This window comes from Ceratotherium simum, chromosome 1 (assembly GCF_057802395.1).
Source record: "Ceratotherium simum simum isolate JZ-2026a chromosome 1, ASM5780239v1, whole genome shotgun sequence".
Classification (NCBI taxonomy): Eukaryota; Metazoa; Chordata; class Mammalia; order Perissodactyla; family Rhinocerotidae; genus Ceratotherium; species Ceratotherium simum.
This window is the reverse complement of record NC_141900.1, coordinates 74153504-74176802: the sequence shown is the minus strand read 5'-3', so window position 1 is coordinate 74176802 and position 23299 is coordinate 74153504.

The following is a 23299-nucleotide window of genomic DNA, read 5'->3' as shown; positions in this document are numbered from 1 at the left end:
ATTCTAAATATCCTGGGCTTATCTTTTGTGTGTAGTGTTTGATAATCACCAAAATGCCAACAAAAAATGTCAGAAAAAAGATATTATTATGGTTACAGTGAAGATTTCTTATTCTTGTTCTATTAAGTGACAGTTACCCATTACTTCGGAGTCTGTATTATTAAGTGTCTCTGTTAGTCACTGAGATAAAAGGAACACTTCAAAAGAGGCCTCATATAAGAAAGTGAGATGAAAAACATGGAAAAATTGTAAATAAAAAGAAGAGAAGGAGAAGATAGAAAGTGGATGGATAATATTGACTAGAAGCAGGAGAAAGAAAAAGAAAGAAAAGAATAGAAAGGCTAAAAAAAATCTTGAAATTGAGATTAAAGCTTCCCCAGTCCTCTCTTCCTCACAGTAACATATGCCACTGAAATCCATAGCATCTCATTACCTTGAGGCCTTAATCCTAGTCTTTTCTAGATATTTGTTTTGCTTTTATCTCCCTTTTGCAAGCATCTGATATGTTTTTTATGCTTATAGATCCCTGTTGAACTTAGCCATGTTTTGTAATAGAAGGCAGAATGTCAAGCTTCTAAAGGATCTATTACCTTTCTAAGACATCTTGATTTTCATGAGCTTCAAAACATTTCCGGGTGGTTGATTTTTGCAACATCGTTTGATAAGACTTTTAAATAGTGCAGTGTGTTTGTGTTATCAGTGCTGGATGCTGCTATTTGTTGGGAGGCAGTAGGTGTTATGCCCAGTAAATGGTGATGGTACCTGGTGTCTTGTCCTGGTCCTTAAAATGATCTCTGACTCAGGGTCCTTAAGAATCTACTGGCCTATTATTGGTTTATTTCTAAAATTATTTTAACACTTTAAAATCAAGCCAGTATATGCACTCTATTATAAAAGTCAAATTGTGCTAAAAGACTTATAACAATAATAACAAAAAGCCAGCCCCCTGCCATCTTCTCCTAGTCCTACTTCCCAGAGACAATCACTTTCAAATCTTTTAGGTCTAATATCTAGTATTTAAGTCCAGATGTCTAACTAATATGTGTAGACTGCTATTTCTTGATTAATCAACTTAATAACAATTTGCTCCCCACAAAGGATATAAGGATTTTTATTTTTACACCTTTTTTTCTTCTCCCATCCTCCAAATGAAGTTCTATTTCAATTTTTATACACCTTTTATTTTTAAATTATTTTAGGTTTACAGAAGAGTTACAAATACAGTTTAATTCATGTACTAACCGGAATTCTCATATATCCTTCACCCTACTTCCCCTGATGTTTTGATCTTACATAACCATAGTCAAACCTAAGAAATTAACATGGGTACAATACTATTAAATAAACTACCGACTTTATTCAGATTTCACCAGTTTTCATACTAATGTTCTTTTTCTGTTCCAGGATCCAATTTAGTAGTCATATGCCCTTAATCTCCTCTGGTTGGTGACATTTTCCTAGTTTTCATTGTTTTTCATGACCTTAATACTTTTGGAGAATACTGATCAAATGTTTCATGATTATATTCAGGTAATGGATTTTCTTCAGTATAATCAATGAAAAGCACCAGACACTGGTGAATGCTAAAATCAGTGAATAAAACTTTAAGAAGAAATGGGATATTTGCATAGCCCCAAAGCATCTCCCTCCAAATATATATTAATCACTGTGGTGATTTTAGCATATTTCCATAAATTATTTGATACACCTCTCTCTAGGAAATGGAGCTCAATTCCCTTCCCATTGAGTTTGGGTTGACTTTGGTGATTCATTGCTAATAAATAGAGCATAGAAAGGGAAAAATCGTAAGTTTACAATGCAAAAATTTGGCAGATACCACCTTAACTAAGTAATCAAAGTTAACATCCCCGGTAATAACTCATGCTGACGTCATATCCTCTCTATTATGATACGACGAGAAGAGCCCCGGAACTAAGGGAAATGTGAAAAAAAATAAGACGTTTTCTAGGTTAAAAGATCCTATAATTTCCTTGAAGACCATATGCATAGATATTTTTTTAAAAGAGAGAGAATCACAGACAATGTTTTACCCAAAGTCAGTTTTAAAATACAGACATTCAGGGCTACCAGGGCTCAAAGAAGATCGAAACACGAATAAACAGCAACCTTCTCCTCGTTTACCCAACCTTACCTGAAACACTTCTGGTTGTGGTGGTCTTAATAATTTGTCTAATTAAGAGTTCTCAGTGGCATTGTGTATGCATTCTAGTTTTAAGATTGTATGTTAATACATGCATATGTATGTTGATACAGCCAAAGTTCTTATATGTGAAGGTTTTATTTTTTTAATTTACTAAAAGCAGTTGATTAAAAATCATATATAATAAAGGTCCATTCCAAAGACCTTCAGTCACTAAAAAATAATTTAAAGCATGGGACACGTGAGTTGGTTTATCTTACAAAAGTTCTGCCTTGGTGTTTATAGTGTAGGAGCCTGAGGTTTCTCTGCTGGAAGAGAAGGCATGTCCCAAAACTGAGCAGGGTGCACACTTGATGAAAACTAGGCAATTACTCACAGATCTAGACACAACCGTCAGTGGCCCAGAGGCCAAGCTGATAGTTAAGGCCCAAAGAGTCTTCTGTTTCTTATGTATCTGAAGACTCTCTTGTTTTATTTATTGTGGTTGGAATATGGATTATATTGCCCTTTCAATGTGTGTTACTTTGAAATGATGAGATTAACATAATACACTGGATTTTACAATCTTCCATTTTCAAGCCCATTTTTCAGACTTAGAAACTAGGAAGTAATGACGAAAGAGCTGATGCTCAGTGGCAGCTCTGCATCAGAAAGGATTCAGAGGACACTGCCCACTCCAAGGACAGATTGTCCTCTTACAGGCCATAGGTAAACTGAAGAAAAACAAAATTTGTGGCAGGGAAAGAGAAATAGGGAGGAGAGACATGTCAGAGATTTACTTCAAGTTCTTTCATCGCAGGTGTAAGTGGCTGCTTATGAGAAAGCTTTTATGTCCAGTCCATCTAACCATATGCATTACGAGCTCCATGTTGCCCCCAAATTTGCCTATGTACAAATAATCTCATATCATGATAGATATACGAGGAAGAACATTCTTGGGCGATCATCATATATTAATCATTTCCATTATTTTAATGTGGGTAAAATGGAAGTTAGTCTTTGAACATACTGCTGCTATCTCCAGCTCCCAGAGTCACCTTTACTGGGTGATGAGGCATCCTGAGAGTGCCGGCTCCTCATGGACAGGGCAGTCATTTTCTCTTTCTTCATAAGAATGAAGTCTTTTAACTTTATTAGAGAAGAATTTTTGTATTCTACCAGAATGAGTTCAATTTACAATTAATGTTTAGTAACTAATTCGTGCACATTTTAATCATTTGCCCTAAAATATATTCCACTAGATAACGAAACAGTAGTTTTTGTCCTTCAAGCATCGCCTCTTCATAACCTGCCTCTTGGCCTTAGAGAAAGGGCTGTAAATGGAAGGGGGAGTCTCCTCATTTAATTTGATACATCAAGTCATCATCAAAATATTTATTTCCTGATCTTCCCACACAGAAGGCGACTAAAGGTTAATAAGAATGCAAGGGGAAAATAATTAAGGATGAAAATATATACAATAAAATGCAAAACAAATCAGAATAAATAAAGTTTAGTGTGACTGTTAGGTTAAGGTGTCTTGATACTCACTCCAATCATAAAGTGTTGTAGGGTTTTTTTATCTTTTTTGAAGGGCAGAAGAAGCCTGATACGTACAGTGAAACTATTTCTTGTTGACACATCTAGGAAATAATTTTAAGAAAAAAATGATGAAAACAGTAACTAATTTCTTCAAAAGTTCCTAGAATCCCTTGCCTTTACCTGTGGGCAGTGTCATAGGCAGATAAGACTTTGCTATCATTTTCATCATATTTCTTTTTTAAAATTATTTCCTAGACTTCTTTTTTTTTTTAAGACTAGGTCTGTTTATAAGGTCAAGGAATCGAATACAACAGTGGCCAAAGACATGATAGAAATCAACTTCTTTTTTGCATGAAATAGTCTAGAGATGGGTAATCTAGAGTGTGCAGAGCAGCCTCATGAAATACTCAGGGACTCAGAATCTAGATTGCTTTTAACCATCATCTTCAGCTTGTGGCTTCTACATTCTAGTTCTCAACATAGCTGCTTAAGTTCCAGCCTTCTGAATTATACTGCATTCCAGCCAGCAGGAAAGAGGCAGGCAGCTGGAAAAGGGCATGACTCCTCCCTGTGAGAAGAATTTATGGAAGTCAGAAAAAACATTTTCACTGAGTTCTATTGGTCAAAATGTATTCATCTCTAACTACAAGAGAGGGCTGGCTATTTAGTCTTTTAGCTATGGTCCGGCTAAAAATCAGGCATTGCAGTTAATTGTCAAAGAGGAAAGGGAGAACAGATATTGAGGGACAACTTACGCTCTCTAATGTGCTAAGGCTATTAGTGTGATGGAGAGGATATTATGTGGTAGGAAGAATGTATTTACGTAGAGTGCAATTGTTGCAAGAAAAAGTTCAGATGACGTGTATATTGTGCTTCCATCTATCAGGTTACTGTATACAAAATTTACAAGATATGGGTAGGTAGCAGTACTGATTTTATTGAAAATTATGAAATTCAATCAGTATCTATACAAATTGAGATAAACTAAAAATTCAATAACCCTGATAAAAGTAGATTAAAACATATCAGCCCCCTTAATTTTCTGCAAATTATAATGACCTGGAATAGTTTCCCCACCAATGCCAACCTTGGATATTGACAATCTTGAAAAATAATTAAAAATTAGATGAAATTCAGATTTGATGTGGATCTCACCTGAGAACAAAATAATTCTAGTTTTAAACTATTCTTCAAAGGGAAAAAATAAAGAAATGCCATCCGTAAAAGAATGTGTCTTTTTGTTTCTTTTGTGAAGTTTCTTGGACATCAAACGAGCTTTTCTGAGCATCCTGAATAATTGAGTGTAGATTAATAAAAACATATAAGTTATTGCCCTCAAAGTGCAGAGGCTTAAAAAAGAAAAAAACTGAGCAAAATAGAGGTGAGATTTGTCAAAAAACAAAATGTTTTTTAAATGCTCCCTTTGGGAAGTATGTTGCTTTGCTTCATCTACTGCCTCATGCTTGCACTCATATCAAACGTCTATGGAGCACCTTTGATTAGTGAGGCTCTTTCCCAGGAAGTGGGGACTGCAGCTGAGGAGACATGGGATTTATAATCCAGCAGGAGGACAAAGCCTAAATAAGTAATTAACTGCAGCTGTAATTAATTACAAAAGAGACATGTAGAGTGCAAAGAGAGCATATGAAAATATGTAACAATGTAAAAAATTTAGGAAAGAAAAAAACCCACTGATTAGGAACAGCATGAAGCTGATGAAATGAGTGTATTTACAATCATGAGCTCATTGTAGACTTTATGTTTAAGCCAAAGAAACTATATGAAAAGTGAAAATAATAAAGTAATGGCATTTGCAACAGTGAAAAACTTACAATGATTTTGATAGTCAAAATCATATTTTTTTTCTCTTTGTAAGACTCAGTATAAGTTTTTAAGTCAGTCTCCGGACAGTATTTTACTTTGGTAATGAACACAATAAGGAGAAATCGCTGCTTTGACAGATAGTTTATCAGGCATCAATCAAACTTATAAACCTAAGTCGTAAGTGGAATAATATAGTGATGGTCTTTAAGGAGAGAGAATGTAGGGAGGAAAGGGATCTATAGTGTTTCATGGACTGCTAAGTTACCAGAGACGAAGGCTGAGATAACATTCAGCTTTGCATTTATAACAACTCACCAAAAATGTAACGTTTTGTTGATCTTGATCTCAGGCTATTTTAAATAAATGAATAGGATTAAAAACTTTATACAAAATGAATTTTACTTATTTTATATCACATGCAGTCTGTTTTTCTTTGTTTCTCTCCTACTCTCCAAACTGTCTATCATTATTACTAGACTCTAGTGTGGTAACACATCAAGGTAATAATGTTATTAATAAGAATATATCTGGGATGATTTGCCAGCTTTTACTTCAGAAACTGAAATACTTTGGGCATAGAAACCAATTGTAATTATTGGTGCTGCCCTATTTAACACATATAAAAGATTCATATAATGACACAGTGGGAAAATAAAAAGGAGATTGAACCCCGGACATAAAACAAGAATCTGAGAAGAAATAGAAGAATCCTCAGAGTTGTGAAAGGAACTAGACAATTAACTCAATGTCAGAGAAGATGCCATTTGTAAAGCCAGTCTCAGACTGTGAATGCCCAGTGTGTGTAGGGAGGAGAGGAGAGTGTTACAGATACAGGAGGGTAGCCATGTAGGGCCATCAATGCCAGCTGCAAATTCCAAGGGGTACCATTCGCATAGACCAGGATGTATGCAGCCATACTTTCCACAGTCTTTCCTGGTGTCCTCAAGCCTATCAGTTATTAATGTCAGAGGCAGCTCCCTGCTTTGAGATCTCCAGAGAGAGGCAGGAAAGGAGTGCAACAAAACAAGTACAGCAGATGCTAAGAGTTCCAAAAGCACTAAATACCATTCTTCCAACATAGATTCTAGTGATAAACTCAAGGCTGACTTTAGGTTGTGCAGCTCAGTCTTATAACTAGGACACAATCTCTCCTTCTTAAGTGAAACTTTCCGTAATAGGCGATGGTTTTTACTGGAGAACACTAGAGAACATAAGTTTGAATCTTTGTCAAAAGCTCAGTTGTAAGAAGTACAGCTGTAAAAAGTTGAAGAACTGAATTCTACCCATCAACATTTCACCAGTCAGAGGTCTGTGTACTGGAATCTTATTATTTGGCTCTTGGGTGAACACGGCTTTTATTACACCACAAGTCAACATTTAAGGACATGACAAACAGCCAAGAAGAATTTGTTGCTCCCACTGGTAGAGAAATTTTTGGAGCTCAATGAAAAGAAAACTCCCAGTTTCAGATTCACAAAATATTCTGCTGCGCATGAAAGATCGAATTGCATTTATTTTATAGACAGTGGGAAACTTAAGCTCATCCCATTCCTCTCTTTGCATTGGCTTCTGGGAAGCTCGGTGCTCCATTTGTCATCCACCTCTAGCAAACGTAGAGGCCAGAAGAAATCCATTTTTACATTCTAGTCGAGCCTACAGCTTTACTGATATGTTACCTTTATTTTTCCTTTGCTCCAATTTCCTCAACCATTTGTAAAGCCCTTTTGCAATGTATTTTTGTCAATTATTCAAACACTGTCAGTGATCAGGGTGAAATACAAATAAATCCACGATTAAAGAGGTGTAGGACTTCTCTGTAAATAAGCTAAATACAATAGCTCAAACTCAAAGACTAGTTCACATCCTAGGATCCATTGGAAGGAAAAGATCATTATCCATCTCATTTAATATGTTAGATGTTCTCTTCCATATATAAATGATGTAATAATAAACTTTACATGCATGCACAGTTCCACAACATCCTATCACAACTCTAAATTGCGAAACTCCTTGAAAACATTTTCTTTTCTGTTTTGCAACTAGTTTGGTACCAAACATGACCTGAATTGACACGAAACTAAAGATCTTAGTTGATCCTGAGCACTGTGAACATTCTTACGTTTCTCTGAGCAATAGAATGTGTTTGATTACTGGGTGCTGTTCCAGACCTTGTGCTATGGAAATTTATGGTTGATGCTCACTATTCCCTTTACAAAATTGGAAAAATTATGACTTCTAGTACAGTATAATTTTGGATAAGGAGTTGTGGGCTTGTCCACACAAATGGAATATTATCTGTGAAGTTTCTGAAGACCACTCTTGTCACATGTCTAACACGATTTGAGGGGGTGTTACCCTCTCCCTTACTTTTAAGTCATGATGGTTTTTTGATAAGCAAAAGAGAGACCTCAAGCTTTTTTCAACTTTCAGGGTAAGTTGTTATCTAGTTCTATAGCTTTAAGACCACTTACCATTCAGTACCCCAAAAAACATTATACTTAACTTCTCACTCTGAGAATACGTGCCCTTTGCTTCTGCTTCAGTCATGAGATATCTGGCCCAATGCAACCCAAACAGTCTAGTCAAATACAGACCAGAAAGCAATAGCAATATAATCACAAGCCATAAAGCAGAGGTCCTTTTGTGATAAATTAGAAATATCCCACCAGTGCCACCAACAACTAGTTTTCTGAGAAATTACATTAATTTATAAGGAAACTTAAAGGGATGTGATGCAAGTTATTAAATTAGGAAAGGGTAACTTTTAAGAAGTGAGGTGCCAAATTCAAAATTCTACCATACGGGAGAAGGATTTAATTTTCGTAATGGAGATATAACTTTCATTTTTAAAAAACTTTAAAAAGTTTAAGCAATTATATTCACGAGACACTGTGCACAGCATTTTATGTTTTCACACAGCTAGCTAGCTATTGTTGTATCTTTGATAAAGGTGTGTCGTGAATGACGTAGGTTCCTGACTCCTGAATAAAATATTTTACTATTGTCTGGTCTAGGAAGATCATGGAATATGATGTGGAGGGGAGGGAAATATATTTTGAAAGAAGAGAAACAAATAAGTGTCTGGTACTCCCAGATATTGTATCCGGTATACAGTTAAGTAGAGCTTGGGAGGCACTGGGAAAAAATGTAGCTCATGTGATTTTACGTATGTGTCGCCAGCTAAAGCCCAGGGAGGGTACACTATCATAGATGTTCCAGGTTGTCTCACTCAGGCCGTATTCCCAAATCCCTACTCCCGCATCCTCTGTTACCATGAGGCTGGCAAGTTAAGTGCTTGACTTTTGAGCCTTTCTTGCAGCTAGAGGTACACATGGGACTCAGTTCTGGCTAATGAGGTTTAAGTTGAAGTCTGTTTGGGAAGACTTCTCTTTCTAAATAAAAGAAGAAGCTTCCTAAGGAGAAGTCCTTCACCCTCCAGACTTGTATTTCACTTGAACTTGGATGTGATTCCTGAATGTGTAGTAGGAATGTTGTGACCAAAAGAATCACAGAAATGCTGGCCACCTGCCACTTTCCTCCATAAACTCCTCTTTGTTTAAATTTTTCGTCAGTTATTCAGTTTCTTGAAGCCCAAGCTATTCCTAATTAACAGGTATGTCATTTTATCTTTCTTCTTTTCCCCAAACAGTATTACGCCTTGAGTAAAGTTTCAGAAGTATGTGATGTTAACGATTATATGATTTCATGTCGGCAATTCTCATATTCCCGTGAACTGTGTGCAGCTCCTATATTTTTGTTTTAGACACGATAGACAGTTCCCCTTTCCCCAGACATGCCAGAGCCATCCACTCTTCTGTGTCTTTGCTTAATGCTGTTGCTTCTGCTGGAAACCTTCTCAGTCCCTCTAAACTATTGTCCCCACTGTAAAGTCTTTTCTGCTTCTCTCAGGACCCTTGGTGCTCTGTGCATCTCTTCCTGTGTATCCCATTGTCACTCTATTTGTACCTTTATTATAGTACTGATTCCTTGTTCTGCAGTCATGTTTACATATGTATTTCCACCGTTAAACTGTGAGCTATTAGAGGTCAGGAATCATGTCATATGTCCACACACACAAGTACTCAGTAAATATTTTGTTGTTTAATTAAGTTGATCAATTTCTTCCTTCTTTGAACTCCCTGAAACTTTATTCTTACCTCTCTTTGGAACATGTCATTTACTTTTCTTATTCCATAACTCAATAGTGGGATACTTGGAGGCAAGAATTCTGTCTTACTCATCTTTGCATCTTGCACATATTTCTAAGCTAAATTCATATTTGATGAATTGAATTGGACTGTTAATAGTTAATACATTAAGCATATCTCAATCATCATGTTAATTGCTACTTCCCCTCCGGGGGGGTGGGGGATGAGGGGTGAACTGTAACTATCCAGTTCACTGAAGGAGTTTAAAAAAATCTCTCCTATTTAAGTTACAAGTGAAAAATTAATTTGCAAAAAAAGGGAAACCCAGATCCCACATTCGCTAATTCAGAAGTGTTTGAAGGATATAACAGAAGAATCTGTTTTCAAGAACTTTCTAGTTTCCCCTCTCTAGTAGTCAATCCAATTCAAGTGCAATTTAATAAGTTAATTGCAATATATGATTGACAGAGGCAGGGGACAATGTCTGATGTGAGGACTTATACACTATAAAAAATTATGATAATAACTAAGGATTCTATTATTTCATTAAGGACTCTATGTCTTGGCTGATGCACAGCAAGACTTTCTCAGAATCTACCTTAGAAGTGATTGATATCAAGCCTGTATGCATCCATTATGTCACCAAACCAGAAATGGAGAGAATGTTGATCCAGATCAGTTTGAACCTTAACTCTTGTGAGCCTAAAGGTCTAAGATGGAAACAGTATCACATGAAAATCTGGTTGAAGCTATCACTTATCCTGCCAGATTTATTTAGGAACTTAAGCATAAGAAGGTAATAAGCAATCATGAAATTCACTAGATAAAATAAAACTGATAAAAAAGCAGTTTCCAAGATAAGTAAACCAAAAAAAGGGGGGAAAGGAAGGAGAGGAAGTGAAGGAGAATTTTCATTGTGTAACAAAAATGAGTTCAGAATAATGAAAGATTTAAGAAAACTCATAAATATAATTTTAAAAAAGAGTTGTCTTTTTGGAAACCAAGAGGCTTTAGTTTTAACTATTTTGTTTCTGAAATAAGAAATTAAAATGAAGCTAAGAAGAATGCATTTATATCTAATTTCCAAATGTCAGATAATAATTATTTGATAGTTTAAACCTTTAATAAATGTTATTTTTTTAAAAAATTAAACATATTTATTATTTGAATATTTAGGAGCTTTAAAGCAATATTTCTAAAGTGATTTTTCCTGCATATTAATTTTCAATAAAACATTAAATGGTGGAATACCTCTTAAATTTTAACATTTTATAAAGAGTTTAAGAAAACATTATTGAATGTAATACAATTGAGCAATATAAAAAGATTTTCAACATGTTAAAGTATTTTTTCATTAAACTAAAAGGAAAAAAATCATATTGAGTGGTACTTAAATGCAAAAATGAATAGTTGTATCAAAAACTTTGCGAAATAACTCATCCTTCATTATGCAGCGAGATAGTTGCCTGCACATCTAACCTAAACATTTACAGTAACTGATTTATTCACCATTGAAAATCAACTCTATTGAAGTTGAGATAATTTCTCTGCGTTAGGAAAATGAATAAATTAAAAGTGTGCTTCAGCAATTTAGTCCTCCTAAGCAGAGATTCTGTAAGCTCGAGAGAAGATGTCAAAACCTGCTGATAGCTAACAGAGTCAACTCTAAGTTTGTGTATCCCGGTCCACTCTACCTTTCCATCAGGCAGTACGTGTGGAAATAGAAAAGCAGCTCTCTAATTAATCAAAGTCAGATGTGCCTGAATGCCTGGAGTTGCTGCTGATCCTTGTCCCAGCTTCTCCCATGTTCTCGCTCTATGTTTTTACCTTGAAAACTTCTGCTCTGAGCTGGGAATGCCTGAAGGGTTTGCACGGTAAGTCAATGTGAAATTATCTCAGCAGGAAGAAGTTGCTTTTCAGCTTAAATGATTTAAGGCAGCAATTTTTCACACTCTCAAACTCTGACAAACGCCCAGATTGCCTCTCATGTCTGACTTCAAAATATTCAAAGAAAAGCTATTTTTATTAAAAACACTCTAGAGAAAATTGTATGTCACTTGTTCTCTGATATAACTTCATTTCTCCTGACAGTGACAATTTTTACCTCAGTACAATTTCTTTATTTTTTCCAAAGCTAATTCTGCTTAATATTGGTATTTATATAAACTCATATCAACTTGTCTCTGTGAAATATTCAAGGGTGTCAGGTAAATGTTGCTCACTGTCATTCATCTTCTTTGGGTGTTCAAAATGATCAATCGATTTAAAACTACACTTAGTTACTTTGGATATTATTGTTTTATTTGTAAGGGAGAACTTAACAACTGTTAAAACCCTTCATTTGACAAACCTGTGTCTGCAAACTGCAAGGAATTCCAAACATGATGGCACGTGTCTGTAGCCAAAGATCGTAAAAGTTTACCTTAATAAATCTATTTGTTCTATGCCTTTAAATAAAGCAGGTAATACAGTGCATGTTTTGTCTTATGCTGCTTATATGTTAATAAGATTACGGTGGATGTCATATTGCACTGAAACATCACATTTGCTTTATTATGAATGCTGGCAGTGCAGAAACATCACATTATAATCACTTCAAAAAAGAAATATATTCTGCATATTTTCATATGTGTTTATAATTCCACTAAACCTCAGCAGAATCAAACTCAGTAGGGACAAGAATGACAGAAGGTTTCATGTTTCAGAGCCTGCTGAAATCCTGGTACATTGATATATAGCAGAATGCTTAATATGTATAAGGTTACTTGCGGCCTGTGACCTCAAAGCATATCTTCTGGCCTTATCACATTTCCATGTGAAAAAGTAACCACTGGCATGTGAATGTTTTACAAATAATTTGGAGCCTTTTTAAAGGGTTAATTTTAATTTGAACTGTGAGAGCCTTAAGTAAAGTGTTTATAAAGGTAATGTGAGCAGTAACCATTATCCAGGTACTGTAGCCATGGAGCAAACTCCTTTTTAAATAAATATATGTGCCAATTTCCTACAAGTATACCTTTTATGTTCCACTAAATGTTTCATTTCTAAATACAACTGGATCATTTTTATTTCATTTATATCTGTTACAAAGAAATCAAGGAAAGAATTACCTTGCAGCCTTCTTCTATACACAGAGCTGGGGTCAGGTCAAAGGAAGCACATCAAATACAGCAGAGAAGTACGTTTCATAAATTTCAATGTTATGACAATGCCATACACAGCTCCTACACCGACACCCCACATGAGAAATTGTCATCTTTTCCTGTCTTTGACTTGCAGCCTGTTTTCTGTTTGGACATAACAACTACTTTGGTTTCGTTTAGCTTTCTTGAGTTTTATTTACCATAGTTATTAGTTCACTGAAGGGAAAGATGATGTAGGTCTTAAGACAAACTAAAACATAACAATCTGTGTATTTCTCAATATCGATGCATTTTTAAGATAATTTGTAGAAATATGATGAAATCTGTGAAGAGTCGATAGCTTAACCTAAACAATTGTTCAAAAGCCAAAACTTGACGGGTAAAACAACTTTGTGTGCACGCACACGCACACATACAGACACAGGCAAATGCACATGCACGCATACACACACAAGATTGCCTCTCAGAAGGGTTTAAATAGCTTGTTATGCATTAAAATTTACTTGGCATTTTAAAAAAATAGGAGTATTATTAAAAATTTGCATGCTAAGTATATTATTTCTTTTGCATTTTCAAAAGAAGCCATGCTGTAGTATTGTTTAAGATTTTTATTTTTAATAAAAGCAAAAACATTGTTAAATTCAAAATATGTTATATTCATGAATTGGTTAATTAAATGCTTTGTTTCTATTTTGCAATATATGCATACAAGTGGGAAGAAAGTATAGGATTTGCTTTCTGACTAAAATATTTACAACTTTATCTCATTGTATATTTTAACTGTGTTTTGGGAAAATAGCAATTATTTATCTGATATATAATTATCTTAGATAAACACCAATGAGATTGTTATTGACCCAAAGTAATATCTTACATTAAGCTTTAGAATTTAATAAAATTTCAAAATGATGCCATTCTATGATATTATTTAGAAAATTATATTATGTACAAAAACAATTTAACTTAAGATCTTACAAGAAATATTTCCAATTGCTCATTAAAATAAATATTTTACTTTCTATAAAGGGCTATATAAATGATAATACATTATACACATATGTGAATTAAATGAAATTATATTTGTATTTATTATCTATTTATATATAATAGCATTATATTGGTTGTTTTACCAAAACCATTCAGTGAAGTATATTTAATATTTTTTGTTTCAATTCTTTTAAAAATAAAATAATGGTTTATTACTTAAATTTTTTTCATCCTTAGTGTTTGAGTGTACCACATTTGAATAATGGTTTATGGAATATTTAAAATATGTAATGTTTTAGTAAAAATTGGAAATTGGATGAAACACATGCACATGCAGCCCTTACATTTAGGTTAAGAAGTAATTCAGCAACACCACTTTAAGTAATTCTTAGAGTCTACCTTTGTCCCTGAGTCTAGTCTAAACATTTTTGTAATACAAAAAAAAAATTATCTGGACTTTTTCAATGTGATCTTGCCCAGAAATCAAGGAAAGTGATAAAAGCTGGAAGAGAGAGTATGCATTAGTGAATATTTATATTGGCAAGACCTGAAAATTTTATAAAAGTAAAACAAACGCAGAGGTTCTTATTTCTGAAAGGAAATCAGTCTCACTGAATTTCTTTCATGAAACCGTTATTGCCAAAATGATATAAATCTCTATTGATCTCTCCGACAAATTAACTTGAAATGCTGGTGATGCCAAGGAGCTGCATTAAGGTTTTGTTTTGCTGTTTACTTTTTCCAAATCACCATATAAATCCTTAGTGAAACAATTATTCTTAAAACAATCAGGACAATATATCTCTATAAAGGAGAAAATCGATTTAACAACAAAACTAGATTTATCTCTATTGATCAAGAGGCGTTCAGTGTAATTTTAGTGAATTATGCTTGGCTTTCATTTCCTAGCAGAAATTTTTCAGTGATGCTCGGAAGGCAGATTGCAAACCACTGCATAATCTTTTACATGCTATTTACCTGCTATCTTAATGACTGCTTAAAAAAAACAAACGTATACAGGACACTGAACCAAATATTTATTTTCTATTATGTGAAACAGTATTACTATTGTGTGTGACTTAGTTAATAGTACTTACCTAGGAACCTGATGTCATTTTTTTCAATTCATTAGTAAAGAAATCAGGTCTCTATAAAAGGATTCAGTGTTAAAGAAACAAATCCAAGTTCATCTTATGAGAACAGAATTAGAAAGATTAAGAAGATGATTTTTTCTTCTTAAATAGGAGTAATTCTTAAAGACATTATTAACACTTTCGTATCTGAAACTTCTCAAACGAGGGGGAAACAAAAAAAGAATTGGAGACAGATTAAGAAAAATTTAGTTATGCTGTATGCCTTATAAATTGTGTATATCATTTTGAGAGAAATAGAAAAAGATGAATGTTCTGAAAATATGGTATTTGTTGTTGTTCACTTAAATACCTGGGTGAATGAATCATATTGACTTATGTCTCTTTCAACAGTAATAAAAATACTCTATCTAAATGTATTTTGTCAATGTTTCTCAGGATATTTCTTGCTATGAAATATTGCACATTTTTCCCTTCTGCTGGAAGCATCAGAAAATTTTATAAATAAAGCAGTCCTTATTTAGAAAAAGGATAATTAAGGAATTCATATTTATGTAAGAAGTATAAACAAAGAATATACCTAAACATATAGTTGGAATATATTTCTTTGTAAATCTTAAACTGCATTTTAATAAATAAAATAATGTTATTGTTCAATCAGTAGATAATAATTGCCTTTTCTTATTTTATAAATAATAATTTATACTTTTATTGTAAATAATGTAAATAATATGCTTGCTAAATCAAATGGATGATAATACATGGTTAAGTTACCAATGTAAAAGACTAACTCATTTTACTATTTTTAAAATTTGGATTCACAAATTCAGGTCAGTTAAGTTGTTGTGGACATGTATTCTTAATAAAATCTATGTTGCTGTTCAAAAAAATCTAAAGTAACTTTTGTTTTGTTACATTAGTGATAACTCAATTGCTATGTTTCACCACACTTAAAGACATTGGTGTTGTTTTGTGCATTCATGCAAAGGAGTGTTGATATTGGAAACTGCTATATTCAATTCTAACTAAATTTATAAAAAGCTTTATTGACAAATAATATTCGAACATCAAAGCAAAACAGTATATGAAATATAAGAAAAGAAAAATTTTAATTCCTAACATTGAAGTAATATTCTAGTATAATATGCAATAGTCATCCTTTTTAAACCATCCACTGTTAACTAAAGGAAAATATAGAATTAAATTAGTTTAAATATTAAATATGATATATAAAAATATTTCTATTGAAAATTGATCTTTACCAGTCACCTAGACTAGAAAAAAGTACTTTAAAATTGATCCATAGATCTAGGCAGATTATAATCACATTTATAACTTGTAACTCTTTGTTTCAAATCTAATAACCCTAATATGAATGTATTTTAGTATCTATTATTATAATATTGAACTATAACATCCAAACTGGGCAACTAAAACTTTTAGTAATATGATTTTCAATTAGTTTTCATATAATATGTATAGCTAATCTAGGATATCATATTTTAGTGACTATTTTCCTATTATATGCATATAATCTTATGATTTTATAGTAAGATAAGCTTTATCAAATGTAAGTAAACTGAACTACTTGTATATGTTATGTTTCTTTGAAAAATATTAAAAATATCTAGAGCTTTTTATGAAAGAGGTAGTTCTTAAACTGAATTTTAATAACCCAATAAAATAATGTTATTGTTCAATAGGTAATAATTGCCTTTCTATAAACTCAAAAATATTGTTTAGAGTGATTAATATACAATGCTCCATTATGCATCCGGGAGTGTTGATGCATAATTTTTAGTTCTAATGTTATTATGTAATTGAGAGAACATGTTCATTTGCTCTAATAACTACTAAGATGCACTTAATAAAATGAAATGTAATAATACTCGTAATTTAATCTATTCATGGAAGTAATTTTAAGTCTACCACTCTCCTTAATGCGGATGACATTCATAATTTATAAAGTGTTGTGATGCAGAATTGACAATGCCATTGTTTTTTACACTTTGAGATGATTCTGCAGCCTTCATATCATCTGCATACCAACCTCAGGATTATCAAGGGCAAACAAAAGATAATTAACACCAGAAACAGGCAAATGCAGGAGCTACTGACTGAGGGTTCTCATTTAATGCGAGACTTCTGAAAACCAGAATATGAAATATTTTTTCAGAGACAAGCTTTTCTATAGTTATTTCAATATTCCATTCTTTATATAAACCTTCCCCTCCCACCCCAGTTTATAGAGGTAACTTATATGATAACATGGTTCTCAAGGTGGTGAAGTCATCGTTTATAACAGAGTTAGCAAAAGTCATTTTTTAAAGAGTGAATTTCAGATTATATATTTTATAATAGTAGTTTCTTTAATACCAGTTATAACCATGGATTTATTTATAATGTGTGTATAAGAATAGAAAATAAACCACTGCCATAATAACTTCTATCATGCTTTCACTTTTACTAACTGGGTACAATAAAAAGGAATTTTATACAATTTAACAGACTATTTTAATCTTAGTCAAAGTTTATATAACATTATATACAGATATTATAATATGTTTAAATGATGGTTCCAATTCATCAAAACCTTATATTTATTCATATGAAATTATAGTAGTGGCAGAGAATATGCTATGTTAACCTTGATTATATCACTCTCTTACTGCTTAAGTGAAATTATTTATATCTTCCCAACTAAGTACCCTTTAACTTTTCATAAATCATTACTATTAGTGTGATTCACATATATGTGTGTTTTCACTCTACAATACAACATAGGGCAATCATTAAATATCTTAAAAACTGATCTTCTAAAGTTCTGAAATAATAATTATAAAATTATGTTTGAGATAAAGTGACGCAGTTCATAAATTCATATGTTAAAGACTTCTTTAAATGTTAGGCGTCTCTGATAAAGTATCATGTTATTAACAATTTTAGCTAAAGGGGGTAAGTATGTGACAAGTTTCAGAGTTTACAATCATAAAAGAATCATGTTGGATCGTGGCTTTTTATCACATGGACTTTTCTATAACATGGATATGATCAGTTTAAGTCTTCTGGAAATAATTATGCATTGTGGAGCTCTGATGTAATACAGTTGCCAGTTTGTTTCCCAAACATCACCATTAAGTGGATATTCCATAAAACCTCTCCATTGGCAACATGATTGTGAGAATACTTTATTTCCTTTTAAATTAAGGGTTTTTTTTTTTTTCTGGTTTTAGTACAAACTATCCACACAACTTTCAAAAGGGGTCAAAAGAGATTAAATGTCATATTTAGTTTAACTCAATTCTACATAGAACCTGGGTTAATTGTGCTATATGATTACATTTTAAAATATCGAGTCATTGTCTATAAAAGAGTACACAGTTAAAAATAAAATAAAATAAATCACTCTTATGCAACATGATTGTTAAAAGAAACATTTTAGTCATATCTCCAACTTCTTCTTTCCCCTAGCTTCTTCCCTCCCCATACATTTTTCCTGTTGTCATGTCCAAAGGCCCCATCTCTGATTTTCTATGTACTCAATACATTTTCTCACACGTTCCATTCAATGCCACAACAAAGCCAATCTTCAGTTACCGTCTAATGTCCTGGTACTCTCTCCTAAAATTTGGGCGTAATAGATATTTTTATCTGAATGTGCTCCCAAATGAACACGTGTAAAACATTTATCATTTCTTTCCATTTTACCACAGTCTAACCATTGACATAAGCCAAGAATCTAGGAGTCATCCTAGATTTCTTCCTTCTTTAATCAATCAAAAAGTCCTACTATTCTATATTATAAACATCCTTGAGATGTGTTCTCTTTGCTTTATTCCTGTGGCCACTTATTTAGTATAGGCCATCACTATTTCTCACTTCCTAATTGTTTTTTGATTTCCAATTTCAAACCTTTCCCACCAATCCTCTAAATCAGAAGTCAGCCAAGTTTTCTGTAAAGGGCCAAATAGTAAATATTTCAGGCTACAGATCCATACAGTATCCGCTGCAACTATTCAACTCTGTAGATGTAGCAGGAAAGCAGCCATCAACACTTATAAAAAGACGGATGTGGCTGTGTTCCAATACAACTTTATTTACAAAAAAGACGATGGATGGATTTGGCAGGTGGGCTGTAGTTTACTGCTCTAAATTGCTCCCAGAGTAAAATTTCTAAATGACAAGTCAGATCCCATTGCTAGCTTATTTATTCATTGTTTTTCATCATCTGCATAAAAAAAAAAATCCAACCTCCTTAGCATAATATAAAAGAATCTTCATGATATTGTTTCTGCTTTTCATTGCCACCCCCCACCCTGTACCCACACACTCTATATTTTTTCATTCCCATCAATTTGTAGTTGCTCAAATCATCATTCTGTTTATCTTTGTTTCTTTGCACAAGCTATACTTATTATGGGATAAAGAAATGCCCTTTATTCTCTTGCTACTGCATTTTTTTTTTCTTGGTGAGGAAGACTGACTTTGACCTAACATCTGTTGCCAATCTTCCTCTTTTTGCTGAGGAAGATTGGCCCTGGGCTAATATCTGTGCCCATCTTCCTCTATTTTATGTGGGACACCTGCCACAGCATGGCTTGATAAGCAGTGCGTCGGTCCACGCCTGGGATCCAAACCTGAGAACCCCGGGCTGCCAAAGCAGAGCCTGCGAACTTAACCACTATGCCACTGGGCCAGCCCCCTTGCTGTTGCTTTTTTACTCATTAGGACAAGAACCATGTTTTATTCACCTTTGTATGCTCAGTGTCTGGTCCAATGCGTGCAAATAGTTTGTTGAATGACTAATTGATTGAATAAACACATACACATGTGATTTTATAAAGTATATGGATTTTTAAGAGCTACTTTTATTTCAGCACTCAAATTTATTAAAAGTCCCTTCTCAACTATTTAGTCAGGAACAATAGTTTACACGTTAGGTTTCGACAATGGCCATTCCACTAAAAACCAGAAATGCTCTTTTTCCCATTAATGTAGAAGGATCTACCCTTGATATTTAGATGACTGAGATTACAAAAGTAAAAGACAAAAAATCAAGGAAGGGGGAGAAGGGAGCCATTTTACAAACTGTCAAGCTATGAGTTTTGGTGTCACTTCTGCCCCTCTAAAATAAATAACGTGTGTGTGTGTACACATAAAGAGAAATGTATCTATATATTCTGTACACATTTACCGCGAATGCTTTATAGATTTTCCAAAGGCTAATAAGAAATTATAAATGTAATGTTAAAACAGCGCATTACTTGACCTTCCTTTGAAGACAAAAATGTTATTTCAGATACTTAGTGTTATGGGTCAATGGTTATAAAGTTAAGTCATAGAATTATAGATGTGAGAAAGTGCCGGGTAACATAGAATTCTAGGGAAATGAACAATCAAAGGCTGAAAGTAGACTATCCTGGGCATATTACAAGTACACCAACCCCTGTGTTAACTGATTTGCTCTAAAATGTTCTTAATAAGGAGCAACCATAGTGTTTCCTTTGCATATAATTCTAGATAATGTTAGTTAATAATTTAGTGAGTAAGATCTATGATATGAGATCCTCATTAAAGAACATATGCTAAATTATTGTCAGAAAATTCCTTCACACTTGAGCAAAATGCAAAATTCTTCATTAATATATAAAATATACTATTGTTAACTGATATTTTTTTAAAATACTTTAAGTAATTTCTTATTAGTAATGTATACATGTTTACTTAAAACATTATTATATGGAGATCTATTAATAATTTTAAAGACTCGTAGATGTAGCTTATGTAGCCCAAGCAGATTGACTCTTATTGGTGACTTGAACAGTTTATTTAAGATAATCACTGATTCCATTGCTTGATCATTTGTCTGACTATATCAAATAAATTCAACTACTCTTTTAATCTTGTACTGATAAACATTAGTCTAAGTCAAAGCACGTAGCAAGGCACATAACTGGTTTAACCATTTTTACTAAAATGACTTCTAATTGTACTGATTTGAGGAATGGAAGTATTTAACTAAAAGTAAAGCTACAGTCTTCTTGATTTACCTGAAAAATTTTCAGTCAAGAAGATTTTAATTATATACATATATTAGTTATCCTTAAAAAAGGCATTGTGGTAGTTAAAAATGGCCACACGTTCTTTGACACACCTCCTATCAAGAGGTGGGATCTATTTTCTCTCTCCTAGAATCTGGCCTGGTCTGTGACTGCTTTGATCAAGAGAGTGTGTTAGAAGTGATGCCATCTCTTTAAGAGGTCTGGCAGTTCTCTCTTGGTTTCTTGGAGCCCCAAGCTTATCATGTAAGAAGTCCAACTTCATGTAGGAAGTCCATGCTGCGGAGACCATGTGGAGAGGCAATGGAACTACGTAGAAAAAGAGAGAGATCCTGCTGAGCTCAGCCCTCCAGACACCCTCGTCAAGGTACTAGGGAGGTAAATAAAGCTGTATGGGGCCTTCCAAACCAGACCAGCGCCTAGCAAAATACTACCAAGTGACCTCAGCTGATGCCAATGGAGCAGGAGAACTGCTCAGCTGAGACCTAAAAATTTGTGACCCACATAATCGTGAGATATGATAAAATAATATTTTGGACTAACATGTTATATAGCAATAGATAATATAAAACAGGCATTTAAGCACCTCAAATAAACAAATCATAATTTATAAGTAATAAGTGAAATTATAGGATTTAATACTATAAAATGACATTTATCCATACAATTCGTACAATAAATAGCTTTATCTTAATCCAAAGCAATCTCATTTCTCTATTTTAAGAAGTCAAAGAACTTGGACGAATAATAGTTATTTGCATGATCTTTTTACTCAAAATGAGGATCTTTACCAAAATTAAGGTTAATATATTTTATTATCTAGAGTTTTGTCTTATTAAGCATTTGGTGTAGATTATTTTATTCAACTAATTCATATATCCCCCTAAGTTAGGCAGGGCCAGTATCATTATTCCCATTACAGATACGGGAAAATAGGGACATGTAAAGGAGATGACTTGCTTCAGATCACCCAGCGAAGTGAGCAAACCAATACTAGAATCCAAATTTTCAGAATCCATATACACTTCTCTTTTATTTTTTATTTTATTTTATTTTTTTGTGAGGAAGATCAGCCCTGAGCTAACATCCATGTCAATTCTCCTCTTTTTGCTGAGGAAGACCGGCCCTGAGCTAACATCTATTGCCAATCCTCCTCCTTTTTTTTTTTCCTTTTTTCCCCCCAAAGCCCCAGTAGATAGCTGTATGTCATAGTTGCACATCCTTCTAGTTGCTGTATGTGGGACGCCGCCGCAGCATGGCCGGAGAAGCGGTGCGTTGGTGCACACCCGGATCTGAAGCCAGGGCGTGGGCACTTAACTGCTAAGGCACAGGGTGCGCCCCCTACACTTCTCTTTTAATTTCATCTACTTTTGTCTCTGATATTAGGCAGCCTGCAAATGAAACTTCTATGCCAACACCTTGTGTAAAGTCTGACACATCTCTCAGGAGATGCATCAAAGAATTTCCTTAATAAATTGCTTCACGAGATACCATCTTATAGTGATAGGAATTTTCTGTCTAGTCAGAGGACACTTTTTGTTTATATTATTTTGACACTGACATATTAACATATAGGACTGTTCTAAGAATGTAATTATTAGAGATTTTGGAATAGTAACTTAGTGTCTATAAACAAGGCATTTACGTTTTATTTCTATGTTTACAAAGTGTGAATTTCAGGATGCCAGAAGTTGGGCCTAATTTTCCCCACTAATTTTCTTTAAAACACATTTTCATATTTATACGCACAAAAATCAACTGACATGAATTAGTCAGCGACTGAAACAGGTTGTTTTAGTATTACAGACCTAAACTATAAACTCATATCATCCTCCAATTTTCTTCTTGGGTTCTTTTCATTTTTTTTCCTGTAAAATTTCCTCCTAATATCCCTAATTATTCCCACTGTACCAATATTTTTAGAAAATGATATTCTTTCTCATTGTTCACGTTCCTTAAATATCAGTAAATTATTATCTCTGCCTCTAAGCACTGCTTCACCATGTTCTATCAAGTGAGATCCTGGAAGCTTTCTTCATTAATTACTGTCACCTTTCCTCTTAATCGTTCTGAATTTTTGAAACTTTCTTTAATTTGCCTTCTCAAATTGGGATGCCTAAAATTAAACATGCTGTTCAGAGCGTTTTTTCATTGTAGCCTATTTCATCTCCTTACAATATTAATCACAAGATTATTTACCTTTCCTAAGGTTTTCATTTTCAATCATGTACTAGTTAAGATGCATTCAAAATAATTTAAATACCATCGTTGAAGTACAAGCCTACAATTTCATTAACTCTCTGAATGATAAATCTTACAGCGTGCTAAGACATTAGTAAAGTGAATGTTTATGCGACAAATAATG